Source organism: Manduca sexta, unplaced genomic scaffold (genome assembly GCF_014839805.1).
Source record: "Manduca sexta isolate Smith_Timp_Sample1 unplaced genomic scaffold, JHU_Msex_v1.0 HiC_scaffold_3772, whole genome shotgun sequence".
In the NCBI taxonomy this organism is placed as follows: domain Eukaryota; kingdom Metazoa; phylum Arthropoda; class Insecta; order Lepidoptera; family Sphingidae; genus Manduca; species Manduca sexta.
In genome coordinates this window covers 1-11,337 of record NW_023594877.1, presented here as the reverse complement: position 1 = coordinate 11,337, position 11,337 = coordinate 1, and the positions used below count along the sequence as shown (strand labels likewise).

The following is an 11,337-nucleotide window of genomic DNA, read 5'->3' as shown; positions in this document are numbered from 1 at the left end:
TTATTTATTTGTGAGTAGCTAACAGGAACTGTAAAATAATGATGTCAATTAAATAAATTTATTGTCATAAATTTAAATAATTCAATCATAAATAATCGGTCTATACTTTTATACAAAAGCTGAAGAGTTTGTTTGTTTGTTTTTTTGAACGCGCTAATCTCAAGAACTACAGATTCGAATTGAAAAATTCTTTTAGTGTTGGTTAGCTCATTTATAGAGGCAGGCTACATAATTACGCCATGTCTAATAAGATTAGAGCATTAATGAGAAATGTTGGTTAAACGAGAATTACTTCTTTTGAAAGTTTTTCGTTGCGGACGCTGCGTAAACGTTTAAAGTTACGCAACAGTCGTGTATGACGGAATTGTTCCTCTTAAAACTTTTAAAACAAATTTCCCCATCTGTCTGGCTGCCTGAACGGGATAAACTCAGAAACAATCCAATGGACTTTGATGAAATTAAGCATGGAGATAATTTGAGACCCTGAGAAGGACGTTGGGTTCATTTTGTCCCGGGAAAAATACAGCGGACTTTTATGCCGGAAAACTATTTCCGCGCGCAGCGCCGCGAGCAAAAGCTAATTCAAATGACAAATAACTTTGCGACGTACATAGTAAAACAAAACAAATTATGTTCTGTACGCTGTGGAATATTACTACCGGAATATACTTACCTACACGGCAAGAATTGAGTGTACTAGTAGCGCCTGTTGCCTTTCCTTACGAGGATAAAAGTAGTGAGCATGTATTAATAAAAGTATAGGGGCCGTATTATTGCACGTCCCTTTGCTAAGGGACTTACTCTACCAATGTAAAGGGATTAGGTTAGTTGTACACAACAGAGCTTGTTTATTGGTAAAGCACTATGTTCCTACAAATATTTCGCCGGATTTAATAAACGAATCTAATACCTACCTAACTTCAGATTATTGGTTAGAATGAACCAATCAAAACAAGGTTACGGCGCCAGTCTTGGATATAACACCAATGACAGACACTTTTAAAAGAGTTTGCTAAAATAGCAGGATAATTCTTTCATAAATATATATTTTTTATACTATAAGGATATTAAAATAAGATTTTATCGCCTCGAGAGAATGAGTATGAAACAAATATATAAGCGTAACGCTGTTGACTTATAATAACGTAATTTTTAAAGATTTTGTAACACTGTAATGAACGTTTGTTGATTTATTTCCTGTATCTTTAATATCGAAGAAACATTATTCAACATAGCGTATTAGCTAATTTTAAAGATGACAGAATATTTAAATATTATGTCTTCTGCCAGTAATGGATAATTTGTCCAATATTAGAGTTTCGTGTATCTGATAGTTTTTATAATTATGTAAAGTACATAAAATAATCTTTTATGTACTTTACTTCAAATTAATAAATTAAATAACCTTTAATGGACAATACTGTCTAAAATTGGATGTTCATAACTGGTCATTTTAAAATGTAAAAAAAGAAAATGTTTCATAATTAATAAAGAATAAGATATGCCGAGACTTTTTGCAAATTACCGATTCTATTAATTATATTGCAACATGAAGTATTGTTTTCCAATATATGTAAGTATAAAAACTATAAAGGTCATCCATTCGTTTTCCGTAAAGCATGTAACTAAGCAACACAATGTTGTCGGTGTTGTCGTGCCTGTGTGTGTTGTACGCGGTCTGGACGTGGTATCTTCGGAATTCTAGTTCGCCTGACAGGCCGCCATACCTTCGCGGAATATTTCCCGTCATAGGAATTCACTTCTTTTGCTTGAAGGACGTAATGGTAAAAACTTTGCATAAGTTTAGTTTTCTCACCAATCATATCTATCGTTAGATAGTTGCCTTTAATTTTCAGATAAGACAGCAATTTTATCGTCACTTGTGACTAACTGAAACAGAACGGCTGTGCTTCTAAGTTTTCTATACCTAAGTGGCAAAATGTTGAAAATTTTGTTAACTGTTAACAACTCAACTAAGTTGACGCTAACCAGCACAAACTGCCCTATTTAGTTTGCTTGCATAACATATTTAAATTTTAATGGCTTTTATTCTTCTTTTCCTGACTGAAATAACTATGCGTATCGGATAAGAATATTAAGAGTAACAATCTCATTCGCTAGGCCCTAGGAATAATATATTTTATTTTTTAGCATTATTTCGCCACGTGATAAATATATCCAGAGACTGTATAAAGAAAGGCGGAGTTATTTGCGGGGCATTGGGATTTCACAGATATTATAGTAAGTTGATGCACTTCATATCTTGCGATAAACTGTCGCAACATAAAGTCGTTTTCTTCATGTATCTATGAAGAAAAACTCTTTTTCTTCATGTATCCAAGGTTTTATGAATTCTCGCACATCAGTTCTTTTTGGAGGGTATAGGCCTGGGCAATTTTAGATTACAATCCCCACACGTTAGCCCAGTCTAGGAATCGAATTCCTTGGGACACTATCAACTTAAGTTAACGATCGTAAAATTGTACTGATGTAATTTAACTGTGAATTGAGTATAAGTTTTGACTGTTTATAACAGTATAGTTACAACGATACGTCATCGGTCGTTAACTTGTGTTGAGACTACCGACCTAGAACTTTTCGATGCACAGATCATATGCATTTTCACTAGACAAAAAGGCGAGTGTTCTGGCTTAATTTTTTACTCCTGGGATCCACACTCTCGAGGAGACAAGGCAAGGTGACGCAAGCACGACAGTATAGAGGATGGCACCCTTGCCTCACCTCGTGCATATATTTATCATGACAGAGCAGTCTAACGATTTATTTCAATGGAGAAAGTGATTGGAAGCTTGCACAAGCCTGGGATCCAGTTTTATATATAATTAAAGACCGGCTGCCATACTTCAAAGACACTGCGAGCTCATTCTGCGTAGATCGGACCGTCAAGGGTTAAAAAATATATGTTATTTTATTGTATATTTGTAAAATGTAGGTAGATATGGTAACTTTTACTTGCGGGTGACGAACACCTCGGTCCGCCCCGTGACCAAGAAAGCTGCAAAATCTTCGAAACATCGGGAGAAAATAATAATATACATAACCGTGATGAAATCCGTAAATTGTTTTCTTTTAGTGATTTATGTTCTAATTCTGCGGAATTATATTACATAGTAGCAGTTCCATAGGATCCGAAAAATACGCAGCACAAATATAATGATAAACTCATCGATGCTCAGAATCGGATAAATGAGGTCATGTTATTCATGACCTCATTTATCCGATTCTGAGAAGTTAAAAAGCAGCGATCGTATCTATTTTAGCTCTTTTTGTAAATTTTAAACTACCAAAATAGTTTTTTATTTGTGGAGATGCACGCAATTGACCATGATAAGGACATTTTCATTATGAAATGAATTCAACAAAATCCACATTATAAAAAAAAAAAAGTGTTAACATACCTAAAGTAAAGATAACATAAAACTAATATTGTAGAAAAATATTGACGATTTTTTATGTTTAACACAAATGTCAAATAAATAGCTATTAAAAATACAATTAGCGCGCCGTTTTAATAAAAAATATATTTTCAGTAATAACCAATCCTCAAGACGCATTGACCGCGGCGAACAGTTGCCTTCAAAAACATTTTGGTTACAAATGGGGGAAGCGATGGCTGGGAAACTCTTTGATTATGTCTACAGGTATGCTTACTTATGAATTATAAAAATCTCAAATTGAAACATTTAAAAGTATTGATAAAGAAAAAATACTTATTAAAAAACAAAATAAGTCATTTGGTTTCTTATTTTTTACCTATATTACAATAATTTATTTTAGCATAATACACACACTACTTGTTTGCAGCGTCATAAGAATGCACTTTAGGATGTGTCACTTCCAGCTGTAATATTCATTATCATTGCTATTCTTTCTCAGTAGGTCACATTCATGGACATTTAACTCTTGTTACAGGTGAAATTTGGAAAAATCAACGTAGAATGATTGCACCAGCATTCAGTTTGCCAATATTGCATGGATACCTTGGAGTGTTTAATACTAAAGCAAGAGAATTGGTAGAAATAGTATCAACTCAGACTGAACCCACCTTTAACATTTTACCATATATTAAAGATGTTATTTTTAAAATACTTTCTAGTAAGTATAAACTAATAGTAACATAGCGGCAGTGATAGCCGAGTTGGGTGTGGAACAGACTACCGAGACGAATGTCCACAGGTTCAAATTCCTAGAGCACACACCTCTGACTTTTCTTAAATTACGTGTGTATTCTTTGTACATTATCGCTTGCTATAACGGTGAAGGAAAACACCGTGAGGAAACCAGCATACGTCTAGTAATTCGCATGAAGGACTAAGGCCTAATCCATCTCTATAGTAGAGGAGTCCTGTGCCTGGCAGCAGGACAGGGCAGATTATTATTATTACTATAATTTATCATTAGTAGATACTTGGTCTCGACCTCGAGTGTGACATGCCGCAGAAGACTGCGGTACCTACTTAGAAATGCAAAATTCAAACAGTATAAAGTATAACATTTCAGAGACAGTGTTTGGAGTTGACGAACTGGATGATAAAAATTTTATAAAACAATACATGAACGCTACAGACACAATTTTAAAAAACTTTGTTGATAGATTTAACAATCCATTATTATACAGTGATTTCATGTACCAATTATTAGGATATAAAAAGATAGAAGACGAAATCATCAGAATTTCAAGTAACATGAGTGATACTGTAAGTATACACGTACATACGTTATGTTTAAGCAGAGGGTAAGGTAAACGTACACTATGCCGGTATAGTACATTATGCCGGGTCATTTTAATTTTTGTCGCAAAATAAGAAAACAGCCATTAAAATCATGATTTTTATAGTAACCACATAAAGTATAGTTTAAATACAACCTAAATAACACAATTTTCAAATTTAAATAATAATTCTAAACGCCGTATCGAGCCTCTGAAAGCGTCAATCGCAAATACACTAGTTTCGTACGACTCTATTGTCGGTGAGCGTAAAGGACAATGTAATTTTCATAAGAATTTCACATGATACCCCCAAGTTAATTTAATATAAATTTATGAAATGATTGAATGGTAGATATCAACAGAATGTTTTATAGCTAATTCGAGATATTATAAAGCATATTTTTAGCGAAATTGTCATATTTGTGACTATCATCATAATGTGCAAAGAATTAAGGCGGTGAACAATATTGCGTACGTATGCCGCAATACCGGCAAATCAGTCCGAAATAGTTTTGTTTTTTATTTCTAACTGGTGTTAAGTTTCTTTATAAATTTAATGATGAAGGCAGATTATTGTGAGGTAATTACGGTATATGTTTTGTTTTTGTTTTACTGCTTATAATTAAGTCTGAAATTATTACTCTTTATGTCAAATTAACGAATTGGCGTAGTACGCCATCAACTTTAAATTAATGTTATTTTATAAAATCATAAAAAATACGTATTTATATCGATGGTATGCATATAATTGTCATGTGACTTTATATACTATTAAGAAATTTTATTAAAAATATTTAATTAAATCCATTTTTTTACGCCCGTAATAAAGTGCACGAGTTTTTCACTCATGTCCTTTATTCTGGTATACCCGGAGTAGTATATTTGTATAATTTGGGGAGAAGGAAAAACATTAGTTTCTGAGTTTTTTATTTCACATATAATGATAATGGGGGAGGGGAGGTGTTTCTGGTTATTTTTGCGTATCATTTACAGAGTTAATAATTTTACGAAATTACTAGAAAATATAATATAATAATTATAATAACAGTCTGATGTAAAAATAAATAAATGAAATAAATAAATAGATAAATAAATAAAATAAATATACGCCCGAAACTCTTCAAAAGGCTTTAAAAGAAATTAATGATACTATATCTTTTTACAAAGCTTCCAAAATATTTACAATTTCTAGACAAACGCTATATGACACAATGCATGAAAAATACAAAAGCAAGATCATATGGGAGCTCCAACTGTACTGACCCCGAAAGAGGAATCTCTTATAGTTGAATGGGTTATAATGATGGCACAAATGGGTTTTCCAGTAACCAAAGATATATTAGAAAGAGAAAAGAAGAGCAATAAAATGAAGAACAATTTCTATTTGTTTGTTGATTATTTCAATTTAGGCACTTACCTATATTCCTTTTTTAGTTTTGACTTCATTATCTTTCCATTTTTGAATGAAAGTAATTTTAAGAAATGTTTAAAATTGTGACAAATTTTGGATTTTTATTTCATGAATTATTACAATTATTTTAGTCTATTTAAGTATATACTTATACTTGAAGACACTTAATTTTATTTTTGCTTTTATATAGAAAATGTATGCTTCGGCAGAGCACGGAATTACGTACAACGTATTCCGGAATTATGTTAGAAGTCAAATTTTCGCACGGAATTAGTGACAAACTTGAGGTGCCGTAAAGTAACAACTATTTCTATAAATTAAAGGCTACAACGTTAAATAATGTTGTAAATTCAGATGAATATATAAGATTATAATAACAGTCTTTCGAATAAAACAGTTTTCATTCCTATCGCCTTTCTAATTTTATTGAAAATCATCTTCAAAGTAGCAAATGCCTTAATATACCGTAATATGCTACATTTACCTTATAAGTAAGTTTAATCTGACGTAGGTAGTCTATAAATACACGGTAGATGTGGTATAGATATCCGACTTTTGGAAATCGAGTTGTGATTTTAAAACAGCCAATAATTATGTTCAAGAATAGTTGAATAATTAATAATAGATCTTCCTCCTTGAACAGATATCGGTAAACAACGAAAAAGCATTTTACTTGCGTACAAGAAAATATGCAAAAAATATATCGACTCGGGAAAGACAGTTTGTTGACCACGCCATAAGCTTTCTTGGATATGAGGATAGATGCTTCTAGAAATGAAAAAGAATTTTATGATGTCATTGGGTGTTGCTTGTAGTCTTGCCTGCATGAATAGCCGTTCCCGCTAGAAATGTTCATAAAACACTGTAGACATTTTTATCGCCATCTGATGGTACGATACCAGCATCGTCCGCCAGAGAGAAAAGTAATTTTAATCTATTTAATCAGTTGCTCTATCCATATTCAAACATTTACTTTACGAACAGGTATTCAATACTCGTTTGTATGTTCACCATAAGGTCGTCTATCGTTAATAAGAACTGGGGCATTTTCACAGAGATAAATAGTTTTTTTTAGAACAAGACTGTTTTAAAATAACTATGACGCTTTAAGTGGAATATAATTATTATACATGACTAACACATCAGGAACAATGATAATGAAAAACAAGTTTGTGTGTGTGCGTATTTCTACATTGTTTGGTGATGATCGAAGCATCTATCCTACATTTCTTATTACATTCAATGACACCAAATAGAACGCAAGTATTTTCAAAAACTGTTATTCATACTATTACGTTGGGGTCAATATGTTAGCTTATTGTGGTAATTTGTACACTAATAGGGTACAGGACTAATTGTTGTTCTTTACTACTATCAAATATTTACTTTATATATATTATAACACAGAAGTAATTATTAAAATCCGGTAAAAAAGAAACAAGTTATAAGTCTTTGAATTTCGGTGGAAGGTGTAAGTTACGAGAAACAAAAAAGAGGCGCAATACCCACATATGACGTCATCGGGAATTACTACACGTGCGAAAGAAAGAGATGAAGCGATATTCCCAGTCCAATTTTTAACCAATTTTAATTCAGTTATCGCAAGAGGGCTTTTTTTTTCGTATTAATAACCATTACTTATAAAATAATGTACAAAATCAATCACAGGACGGTCCTCTATTAATAAGGTTATTCATATTTTGTAATAATTCTAATATTGAATTTTTAAGAAAATAAAATTATTTTGTATACAGATAATTAATGCGAAACGTGCTGCTTTAAAGGCTTCTAAGTCTACAATTTATTCCATGAATTCCAAAGGTCAGTTTTCTATTTAATAATCATTATTATAACATTAACCTGCTGAAAATTTTCATGTCTTAAGTTATTGTATTTATAATAAATTTTTTTAATAGCAACTTTTACGTCATGAAATTTAAAATTGTTTATTACCACTACTGAGGTGCTTCAGCTATTGCCGCTTTCTTGATTGTAAGCGCTACGAATGCCCACAACCGTTAAATGAGTAAAAATCATACAAAGCCGTCTATAATTTAGAGTTACAAAGTACTGCATATAGGGCGTATGAATAGACAATATCGTTAGATATTATTCAAATTGTTCGTATCGCTTAAGTAAATAACATATAAGATACAAAGACCAATATACATGTAACACATATTATACCTAGTCTTGCCATAAATATTGTAATAAAGAAAAAAGAAAATTGTTAACTGCAAATAACATTTATTACTTTTACAGTGTGTCAGTTTAATACATAAATATAAAACAATTAAAAATATAAAAAGCTTATTCGAAGTGGTCTCCATTGGCTGCAATACAGTCCTTTAAACGATGAGGCCAGTTATCAATAGAAGCACGCACTCTTTCCATGGGAAAATTCTTCACTGCCAATCGTATAGATTGTTTTAGGGACTCAAATTATCATGGCGTTTAGAGCAAGCTGTACTCTCTAAAACTGACCACAAATCATAATCCAGCGGATTAAGATCGGGACTAGACGACGGCCAGTCTTCAGCTCTGATGAAGTCCGAAACGTTCGATTCCAACCAAGACTGCGTGGACCGAGCTTTATGACCCGGCGCCGAGTCTTGCTGGAAGGACCATACTTGGTTATTGAACATGGTGATGTTAAGGGGCTTAACTACCTTCTCAAGAATGGTATCTTGATACACTTGTGCCGATGTTTTGATACCTTTTCACAAAAATATGGCTCAGTCACTCCTTCATAGCTAACACCCCACCAAACCATCACTGAAGTCGGATAATGTCCACGTTGCACTCTGTCGACTAATTGGGAAGCTTCCTTAGAGCTTTGAGCATAAATACGGTCATTTTGTTTGTTAAAATGTTGCTCAATTGTAAAAATTTTCTCATCCGTAAACAAAATTTTTCTGTGACCTCCCTTTGCGTACCGCTTCAGTAGTTGTTTCGATTTTACCACCCTATTCTTCTTTAAATTATCAGTTAAGAAATGGCCAGTGCGTCTCTTATAGGCTGCAAGTCCTAAGTCATCTTTTAAAATACGCGACATGGTTCTAGGTGCTATCTTCATTTCCCGAGATAAAATCTTTTGCTTTCGGACAGGATTTCTTCGAATTCTTTCCCTTACTGCTTTGACCACCTTTTTCGTACGAACACTACGTGGACGGCCAGATCTTTTCTGTCACAAACAGAGGAGGTCTCATTGTACCTATTAATAGCCCGGTACACAAACATTTTACTAATACCAAGTGTATGGAGAGTTTTAAAAATTGCATTTGGCTCCATACCTACTTTGTGTAATGCTATCACAGCGATTCGGTTCTCTTTATCACCCCACACCATTTTAATATCGCAAAATATTTTACAATGTATTGGCGCCAAAATGAGAAAACACAATGAACAATCGTATAAAAATGACAGATTCGAAATTCAAATGTAATATTTTTTTATAATTAAGTGTAACAGTATTTATGGCCAGACTAAGTATACCTACATATTTAGTTATATCATATATTTCGGTTCCAGGTGCAAAATATAAATCACTTCTAGAATTACTACTAGAACTTTCAGAGAAAACATGTTGACAAATAAAGAGATAAAAGACGAGGTAAACACCTTCGTAGTAGCAGGATACGATACGTGCTCCATAGTTTTAACTTACACACTTATGTGTTTAGGAACCTATCCAGAGGTCCAGGAACGAGTGCATGAAGAGTAAGTTTTACGATCAGTTTGTGGATGTAAAATAAACCGCCTAAGTTTATGATTTTTCCCGTTTTGCTATGAAGTGAAGTTGACCGATAATATTTTGAGCTCCTCCTATCTTTCTATTCGCCAAGCTGTGAAGCAGCAAGTCTACCTACTACCTACCTACCGAGCTAGTTGTGAAACTAGGTGTCATCAAGTGTAACTGTCGAACCTGGCTTACAGTAGTTGTAGTGGTGTGAGAGCGGATAGTCTTGTACTAAAAGCTATATATTTAAATCACAATTAAATTGTACATTGACAGAATACAAACCATCTTTGGAGATACGGACCGAGATGTTGAGAAGGAGGACTTGTCACATTTGCTATATACAGAGGCTGTTATAAAAGAGACTCTGAGACTGTATCCACCCGGTCCTTTTTTATTGAGATACTGCGATAAAGTAGTTCAGCTAAGTAAGTATTTATCAGTTTATTCGGTTATTGTTAGGTGTTACCTTGTATGTGATAGTCGGTATGTTTTCTAACTACTGCTTCATTTATTTACTTAGAAAAGGAAAAGAAATAGGATTGAAAGTTTAAACTGTACGAATAGAAAATGTTCAATAAATAATCACTCTAGAAATCCGTAATTCAAATATAGAAAATGTATATTGTTCGTTTGTAAAATCATTGTTTTATTTTACAGAAAATTACAAAATGCCAGCTGACACACAATTAATTCTCAATATGTATGGTATGAATCGAGACCCTGTGTGGGGACCGGACGCGGAACATTTCCGACCGGATCGATGGTTGGACCTTAAGCTAGAACAAAGTAACGCCTTCGGATCCTTCAGCATCGGAAAACGGATATGTCCAGGTGAATGAGTGTCATAACATAATATCAGGGTAGACAGAAGTATTTTTTAGTACCGACCCCGCATTAGACGCCGGGGAAAACACACCGAATGGGATATCCCCGGCTTAGCGACTGCAGGATCCTGGAGCAAGAAGGGGAGGGATAGACAGTAAGGAAATGGAGGGGGAAGGAGACAAAAACTATATTTAGGATGGGCGGTGAGGAGAAGGAGGGTTAATGTTCGCGTGCCCTCAGGCCTCAATGTGTCAATATAACCACGAGATATACACACTGCACTGTGTGCCTAGGGCCACGACAAATGTCCCCCATGCATGGGCGGGATTTGGTGTTAGGACCAAGCGCACATGGGTTAAGACAGAGGGGTTATTATACCCGTTTTTCGACAACTATGTTAGATGCCATGTAATGGTCTATTTCTAATAACCCATAATGCAACAAACAACTTCACCACCGAGCCATTTGAATGAGTCAATAGATAGATTATGAATATAGTCAAATTTTATAAGTTAAAGGTACTACAGATACACAAATTTAAGAAAATTCAAATTGCTTATGTTACTACTTTATATTTCAGGACAACATTTTGCTCTAATTTCTTTGAAGACTATGATTGCTCACGTA

The 11,337-nt window shown here is 33.7% G+C and overlaps 1 pseudogene; it reads left to right on the top strand.

Moving 5' to 3' along the window:
• The first annotated feature begins 1,717 nt into the window (after nt 1–1,717).
• LOC119193219 lies at nt 1,718–11,334 on the top strand (annotated as a pseudogene).
• The last annotated feature ends 3 nt before the right edge of the window (nt 11,335–11,337 follow it).